Source organism: Leucopleurus acutus, assembly GCF_964270905.1.
Source record: "Leucopleurus acutus genome assembly, chromosome: 1".
NCBI classification, from domain to species: Eukaryota; Metazoa; Chordata; class Mammalia; order Artiodactyla; family Delphinidae; genus Leucopleurus; species Leucopleurus acutus.
In genome coordinates, this window is record NC_139142.1 from 4018535 (window position 1) to 4027098 (window position 8564).

An 8564-nucleotide genomic window follows, 5' to 3' on the forward strand; every position below is an offset into this window, starting at 1 on the left:
TGACGAAGTAGAGAAGAAAAGGTAGATGGAGAATAGAAAGGGGCAATAAAAGCAGAAAAAACAGAAAATCAGAAGAATTGGGGTCGAGGGGATCTCCTGAGCCTCTGGAATTGACTTAGTGGTGGAGGCTGAGACCAGCGGGCCCTGGGAGTCACGGGGCAGGACCTCTGGGCTGGAAGCGTGGGGCGCAGGGGTCCCGTGTGCATAGGCAGCTGGGGGCAGCATCCGTCCAGGCACAGAAGGGGGACCACGGAGACAAGGATGCAGGTTAAAACGGGCAGACACTCGAAAGCAAGCAGCACAGACCCCTCTGCTGGCGGCCCCAGAGGTTGGATTCCGCTGCCTTCCACCCCCTCCCCAGGTTCGCAAGTGCTGGAATATTAATGACTCGGGGACGTGCATTTTAATTAGTATGTATGTGAGGGTGAAAAGGGTCCTATGGGTTATTCGTTTTCTCCTATTTAAAATAAATCCTCGTTTAGAAACACCAGGAACTGCTCTATTATTTTACTCTCCAAAAAGTGCATGGAGGAGTGTAGGTGGGATCCCCATTCTCAGAGGTGCTCGCCCTCATCCAGTCCCCAAGTCCAGGCAACATCCGGGTCACCGCCACCAAAAGGAGTGGAGTTGCCCCAACCGGCCACCTGGGCCTCCTTCAACATTTTCATTTAGGGGGCTGGACGAGGGTTGGTTTTGTTAACTTGGAAAGAGCATCAAATTCTGGTCCATGAATGCCAGGGAACCTTTAGCCAACAAGTGAGTGAAGGAAGTTTTCAACTAAAAGTTTTCTTGCACCCAACACCTCACTTTCCCCTTAGTTGTCCCCCCCCCCATTTGGCTGAAGGTCTGGGTAGAGCCTGAGGTTTAATTGGAGTGATCTCATCTTGACTGATCTGTCTTGGGGTGAGAGACATCCAAAACTCAGGATTCATAAGGGCAAGTTTCCAGCTCAGGCACACTTGCTCTAAAAACATTACTGGGAGACTTCCCTGGTGGTCCAGTGGTTAAGATTCCGCACTTCCAATGCAGGGGGCGCGGGTTGGATCCCCGGTCGGGGAGCTAGGATGTCACATGCCGCAGGGTGCGGCCAAAAAAAAAGGTAATAATTAAAAATAAAGACATTCATGGGCTCCTGGGAGTCCAAGAATCAGGACAGAAAGGGAGAATTTGTGTGTGTGGGGGGTGGCATGCAGGACATATGGGAGGGGCACATTTAGGGGGTAAAAGGAGTGACTACAGGTTCTGGTGCTCGATCTGAGTGGTCCTGACAAATCGCTGGTCCTTCATCCTATGTGGGGGCCAAATGTGAGCCCCAACCATGCCCTTCCCTTGGTGGGGGGACTGGGGTACCAATACCCATCCATTTCCTGACCTGGAAGGAGCGTTCCACGGGCACTGACCCTGCGATAATTCTACAGGGCCTACGCCTACACCCTGGCTTTTCTAGCATTTGAGGACGTTAAAGGCTCGACACCAGTGAGTCCTAAAACAAGGCTGGTGTGAGGCAGAGTTGGAAACGTGCACCCCCATCTCTCTGCTTTTGGAAAAACGGATCCCAGAGGCCTGAAACGCCCTGGCCCATTGCTGGTCTGCATGTAGGGTCGAACTAAGGAACTTTCCGCAAAGCAGCCCTATCTGCGGCCCAAAGCTGCCTGCAACTTTCCACCCCGCTCGATGGATCGCGAGCTGGGACAGAGGCAGAGACTTAAATGCGAAGCAAAACGAATCCTGGGCTCCAGCACCGAAATTAGAAGCGTGGCTTCAGACCCACGAAGCCCGTGCCCTGCGGCCGCGGCCCTGAGGCACTTATTATGATAATCAGTGTGTTTTTCCTTCCCAGACAAAGAAGCCTCCTTATGAGGCGAATACTGGAATCCAGCAGCTACCTCATTAACGTCTGCAGCCTCTTCCTTGACAAGGCCCAAGATTAGCCCTGTGTTCATTAACGGAAAAGGGCCGAAAGTGGAATAAAACTGAAAAACACAGCTGGGGGGAGGGGAAGGGCTCTTTCTGTTGGCCATTCATTCATTGAAAGACTCCGTGTAGCTCCGGGATTTAATCACCAGCCGAGGGGGCGTTTAACCAGGATGGAAGAGGTAAAGAGGTTAAACCTGATAGAAGGAGTTAAAAACCCAAAATGGGGCAATTTGATTTGAAAGCTTCCTGGGATTTGTCACTGGGATAATGAATTTTAAACCTTTTTCCTGTTTACTTTCTTTTTGCCTAACCCAAGAAGAAACTCCTTCCCCTGGATGTGGTTTTTTGTTTGTTTGTTTTGGTGGGTTTTCATATTTTCTAAGTCTCCCTTTCCTACTTCTTTGTCTTTGGTGCCCTTTTCTAGTCTGCTTCTTTCTCTCCCACTGCCCCCTCCCCCCACTTCTTTCTTCTCTCTTTGGTCCTCCCTGTGGGAACTTAACCTACAAGAAAATCTGATGATGACCCCAATTGTATTTTCTCATGAACACTTGATTGAATTTATTTCAAGTCCCTCAAAGAGTGGGACTTAAAATCTTACCTGCAAGACTGCCCACCTGACCTGCCAGGTAACGACACCCTATACTGCAACTGAGAAAAAGGTGGCTTGGAAAAACTGACCTACCCCAAGGCCTCAGCTCTAGGTGGTTTAGACGCTAACCCAGGGTGAGATGCTAAGAGGCAGGTTCCGGAAGGTGAGAGGTCTGGATACCCCAGTTCTTAGCAGAAACTAAGGAGGAGGAAAGCCAGGAACAGGTGACTCTGTGAGGTCTTACAGGGGCGCGTCTGTCCATAGAAGTGACTGGAGCTGGAAAATGTGAAACACTGGGTACGTGTCTGTGTGTCACGTGCCCATGAGCGTGTCCAGGGTTAACCTCCAGAAAAGTCATTACCTTAGTGACAGCCGATCAGCGGAGTAGAAGAGGTCAGGAAGCAGTGGGTTGGAGAGGAAACTGGAGGTGAGGAAGGAAGACAGCAAGTGTAGACAGGCCTTTCGAGAAGCTTGGCTGCGAAAGGAAAGAGAGAGTGGCTAGAAAGCAGGGCAGGAGGGGCCCGGAGGCTCAGAGCTGCCGACTGAGCAAAGTTAGGAATTCGGAGGGAATCGCTGCTGGCCGGAAGGCCAGGTCTGAGACAGGAGAGGCCAGGGCAGGGGACGCCTCTCCCTTGACCGTGTCAGATGCCTCAGACGCCCCAATCTGAAGGCCGCTTGACGGCCTCTTCCCCTAGGGGGCTCAGGCCAGCCCCGGGTCTGGACAGGGAGTTGTGAGGTTCAAATGAATTGATGGTTGCAAAAAGGTCTTTGCCAACTGCAAAGGGAGACATAAATGCTCCCTGTAATTACTCACTAGGCTCAATTTTACAGCCCACTCAAATCTCACTGGGGCCTGGGTTTTCACTGACCATAAATTATGCGTCCTTTGCATTAAGGATGTAAAACCCAGTGGTGAAAGCTCCTGCCAGCCTCTGGAAGACAAAAGGTCCCTCCTAATAGCCTGGATTAACTCACAGCAGATCTCCGCCCACTTCATTTGTCACCTTCCAAGTCATCCTTCCACCTTCATTTGCCACATAATCCAATCAGCCCCTTTCAGAAGCCCAGGAGCTATTGTCTACACCAAGCCGGGTTTCTCTAAAGCAGCCCAAGTTGTTTTTGTCTCGTCCGGACAAAACTGGTTGGCTTAAAAGGGGACGAGAGAAAGTGCCGGTCGAACGAGGACCCCAATTAGCTTCCAAGAGGCCGTTTTCATCATCTTTGTATCACATACCAGGCCTGGCGTGCGGGGCATATTGTAGGCGGTCCAGAAAATGTTTGTTGAATTAATTCTGTTTTTATTTCTTCTGGAATTTATTTATTGAGCGCAAGCACAGCACCTAGTGGGTGCTAGCTGTTATTAACTGAGGGGAGACAGGGCTGGGCGCGCGATAATCAGGGACAGCTTCCTGGTGTTAAGTATCTCGCAATTTACAAAGCACTTTCATAGTGGTTACATCATTTGGCCTTCAAAAGCGCCCTGTGGGGTAGATAAACGCGGGTGTTTTTTTGTGTTGCTTTTTTTTTTTTTTTCCCCTAATCCCCATTTAGGCCATGAAAAGAACTGAGACTTGGAGAAGTTAAGCAACGTTATTTAAGGTCACACCATTATTGAGAGGTGAGGCCAGCACATGGTACCAGCGTTGAGGCCACCCAAGACCCCCAAGACCACCCTGGGCAGCTGGGATTTCAAACAGGCTGCCCCATTGTCAAACATTTGATTGGAAATCAAAGGGCTCTTAGTAGAACTCTGGGGCAGGGGGTAAGGGGCAGCCACAAATGGCACCCAGGGTCCAACTCTGACCCCTTCTCTTGCCAGCAACGACGCTCCTCCAGCCTCAGCGACCTCACTGTAAATGTGACTCAGTCCCGTCCCCTAGGGAGGGGCCCTCTGTTCAAATACTTCTCGCTCTCCAGTTTTTAGAATTACTCAAGTCGATGCCAAATTCATCCTCACCTGTAAACGAGGCGGCCTCACTCACGTGGACATCGGACATAGAAATAACAGAGGCACAGAACATCGAAAGTGCTCTGGAAATGACCACGTGCGCCATGCATGTCCTTACTCAAGTCAGCCCAGCCCCCATCTGGGTGCAGCCCCTACCTGGTGCAGGGAGAGCCCCGTGGACTAGGGCTGTCCGGAGCGCTGTGGGAGAATAAATAAGAGGCGTAAGACAGGTGAGAGGGGTAGGGACGGACTGGCCAACCAAACTGTTTCAACAAACATTTGTTGACCGCCTCCTCTATGCCTGGCCCTACCCAAGGCTGCTTGGATTCATTCAATACTCACAACACCCTGGGAGGTTGCTCTTCTCAACCCCGTTCCCCAGAAAGGACAGGGTGATCTCAGAGGTGGTGGGGATGCCCTCGGCAGTTCAGTAGCATGGCGTTGGGACACATGCTCATTCCAGAAGCCCACCCTGGGCCTTGGAATCGCCAGTGAGATGCTGGTCAAGCCCTTGGCCCAGGTCCCCCTCCTGAGAAGTTCCCACAGGGACTCTTCCATTCAGAACATCACGGGGGTAACAACGGGGTGGACTGAGAAAGACTGACACCTCCCTGGGGTTGGAAACCCTCCAGGTCGCTGACATGTTAACACAAGCAGAGACACACAGAAAAGCAGTGATAGCATCAAGGCAGAAGCATAGCAAAGGTCCGGCGTTAATGACCAATGCCCCCTCACTAGGGCATTGGTTTAAGCCGCTAGCCAAGAGGGACAGCTGGTCAGTTCTGGTCCTCTTCATCCTTCGTCGTCCTGGTCCTGGGGGTCACTGCCAGTGGCTGCTTTGTATGCTGGTGGCATCCAGGAATCCGTGCTCCTAGCATCCTCTGCAATAGATCAAAGGTTAGAGGACCCACTTACAAGCCCAAGTCTCAGTATTAATTAAACTTTAAATGAATTAATTACAACTAAAACTAATTCGTTAACATTTTAAATTGCCTTTTAACTGCTAATGGGTCTGGGAGTGGTGCAAGGAGGGTGGCAGGGGTGAGGGATTCTGCCCACCATGTTGTGTGTAAACTGCCACAAGGAGGGGTTGGAGTACCATGAGGTGGAGGTGAGCAGCGAGCACCTTGGCATCAGCTTGGCATCCAGAGGTGGTCCTTGAAGACAGGGAGGCAAGAGGATGATGTCATCCTTGAACAGAGACCCTATGGCAGGGAGGGGGTGGGATTAGAAACCATCTTGATGACCTCTAATGGCCAGCACAGGAACAGCAGAGGGAGGGAGGGGGCAGTCAGAGGGAGAGGCAGGGGGTAGTGAGAAAGAGGAGGAAGGAGGGGGGGAAGAGGGAGAGGTGGAAGGGGTGAGGCGGGAGGAGGGAATGGGAGAGAGGGAGGGGACGGGAAAGGAGGGAGGACGAAAATGGGAGGGGAGGTGGGGGAAGAGGAGAAAAGGGAGGGGGAGGAGGAAGAGAAGAGCAAAGGGGAGGAGGGAGAGAAATGGGAGGGGGTAAGGAAAATTTGATTGACAGGGCACAAGTGTTCGCTGTGTGCGCATGCGCGACCTGAAGCCCGGTTTAGCGGGCCGAGAACCATTTTCAGACACAGACCGCTAGGGGGCGCGCGGCCAGCACCCAGAGCCCAAGAGCACAGACACCTGCGGCGTGCGCGCGGGAGACAACTTCTGCGCCGCCACCCGCGCCTGGCCCGCAGCTGCCAGGGGCATATATGGCATAAGATGGGGGGCCCAACAGGTCTCAGGCTAGGAAGGGGGGACAGGGGCCACCCCAGCTCATCGCGCAGGGCCGCTGTGTCCCCTAAACGCCACGCCTGCCATCACCAGCCAGAATCCACCTGTGGACATCAGGCAGCACGCCCCCTACACGTCCTGGGGTCCCTCTGCGCCCCCCAACTGTCATCTTGCACCAGAGAGATATGAGGATTTCAAGGAGACAGTCGCCATAAGGGTCTTTTCAGAACAAGATTCCACTTTTAATAGGTAAAGTCACAGAAATCTTGGCTCCAACCTCCAGAAAATGCAATTAAACATAAATTAATTAAAATTATAAAGCCCCAGTTCTCAATACACTATTTTCACTCACTTATGGTCTCTGGACGCATGCTACAAAATATGGTACCACTAGAAAATAATATAAAGGCGACCAAAACCGCCTAAAATTATCCAGACCACCATCGGGCCCCCCACCCCAAATCTCACCTCCCTTCCACGTCACAGTAAGAATTTCAAGACCCCCGCACGATGGCGCCTGATGAACCATCTTAGAGCCTCTACATCCTACTCAAATGAGCCACATCTTCCCAAGACCCTCAAAACCAAAACCGACCGAAAACAAACTAATCTGCGTCCACGCTCTTCCACGACACCCTAGGTCATGCAACCAGTGCCGATCCCGGCATCTCTGCCCAGCGCGAAACCTGCAACTGCTCCCCAGTGAACCCGGGGGTCTTAAAACATTTCCCCCTTAGGTAAATGAATTCAGAATTCTCCAGTAAATCCCGCGCCCGACCCCCTCCAGCAGGAGAACAAAGGCCACCTCCCCTCCCCACCCCGCCCCCCAAAATTCCGCAGTGCCACCAGCGCCCTCTGGCGGCCAGCAAGAAAACCTTTCAGAAACCTGCCACGTAGCAACCCTCTCACGCTCCCCTCCCCAAGCCCGCCGGCCCACAGTGGGGAGGGGGCGACATGGGCGGGGGGGAGCTTGACAGGGACAAAGGAAATGGCAAAAGGCGACTTTATCAAAAGTCAAAAGCCCACAACATGTCAGAGTCTTCCAGCGACCACCACGCAACACTGAAAAGACCCCCGACCCCCAATTCTCAGCTCCCAGTGCCCAGACCCCCCAACACGCCCCCTTTTCTGTATTTCTCTCTTCCCTCTTAATTAGCCTCTCCCAGACCCAAGGACACAGCCTTATCTCCACCCCAGCCCACCCCCTGCTTCTATTCTGCCTTCGCCCCCTATTACTTGACCCTCCCCCCAGCCGCCCTTCTCTACCAAACTCATCCTAGGGGGGTTTCTGGTAGGTTTGCACTTGAGCGCCACATCTCCACTATTTAAATAAACAGATGATACCAGGTAGCAATTTTACTGTCTAAATTTTGACTGGAGTAGGCTTTGCACTAACCTGTGCACTTGGATTCAGAATCCCTAGCGGGTAAGTACCTCTACTCCTCACGCCTACGGCCACCAAGAACCGGGCCAAAAACTAGCGGGAAAATATTGCCCAGGAGACTCTTGTTTTCGGGTGCTCTCCCCCCTAAATCTACAGCATGCAGAATACATTCGCCGCCATATCTCCCACCACTCGTGATTCTAAAGGTGGCTTCAAACACAGATAATCTGGGTTTTGGACCCCAGGGACTGAGGCACACTGGCCTCTGACAGGGCTTTGATTAGATTCCTCCCACGCGTCCTCATTGAAGCTCCTACCACCCGGCCTTCCCTCAAGGGCTGCACTGGAAAGTGGCCCTGTGATTTTCCCCCCCCGGGAAAATGTGCCTCGAGATTTTCCTTCCTGACAGAATTTCATTGCCGATGCTCGGGGACAAGGCGAAGTGGCCGCCTTCAGGAGAAGGTCCCGGCATCTCTCTTGCGGCATGTCCAGGAGGACGGAGCCCAGCCCAGAAGGGGGTGTCGTCTTCCTTTTGCACATCCTTTCGGGCAAAGGATGGCCAACCACTCACCAAGTAGGGAGGTTCTCGCGCGGGCGCCCCGGCTCTCCCGAGGAGCTGCGGCCAAGGCCAGCGGGCCAGGGCGCGCTCCATCCCAGCTCTCCGCCGTCTGCGCTAGGGGCTGGCTGGGTGGGGTTTATATCGAGGCGCAGAAGGGGTGGTCTCTGACGTCAGCGCATTCTGCTGCAATGCGCTCATTTCTCCAAAAGCGATTGGCCGGAAAAATGAGCCCCCCAGATTCTATGACAAATTGCTCTAGCCGCACCCAGATTGCAGCAAAGAAGGGAGGAAAAAATTCTGCCGCAGTGCCCCTCGCCGCCATGACCAACACCCTGAGCTCGCTGGTGCTTTTTCCTACATGAGCCCCGCGCGCCAGGCGGGCAGATTTCTGTGCACAATTTGCTGGGAGAACTGGACAAGG

General features: G+C 52.9%; 1 long non-coding RNA gene across 1 annotated transcript; it reads right to left on the minus strand.

The window, feature by feature from the left end:
• Window positions 1-4483: 4483 nt before the first annotated feature.
• Window positions 4484-8250, minus strand: LOC309958822. Its single transcript, XR_014326057.1, has 3 exons — window positions 8156-8250; window positions 5554-5659; window positions 4484-5335 (listed from the first exon to the last, which is right to left on the minus strand). It is a non-coding gene; the product is annotated as an uncharacterized lncRNA (long non-coding RNA).
• Window positions 8251-8564: the final 314 nt, after the last annotated feature.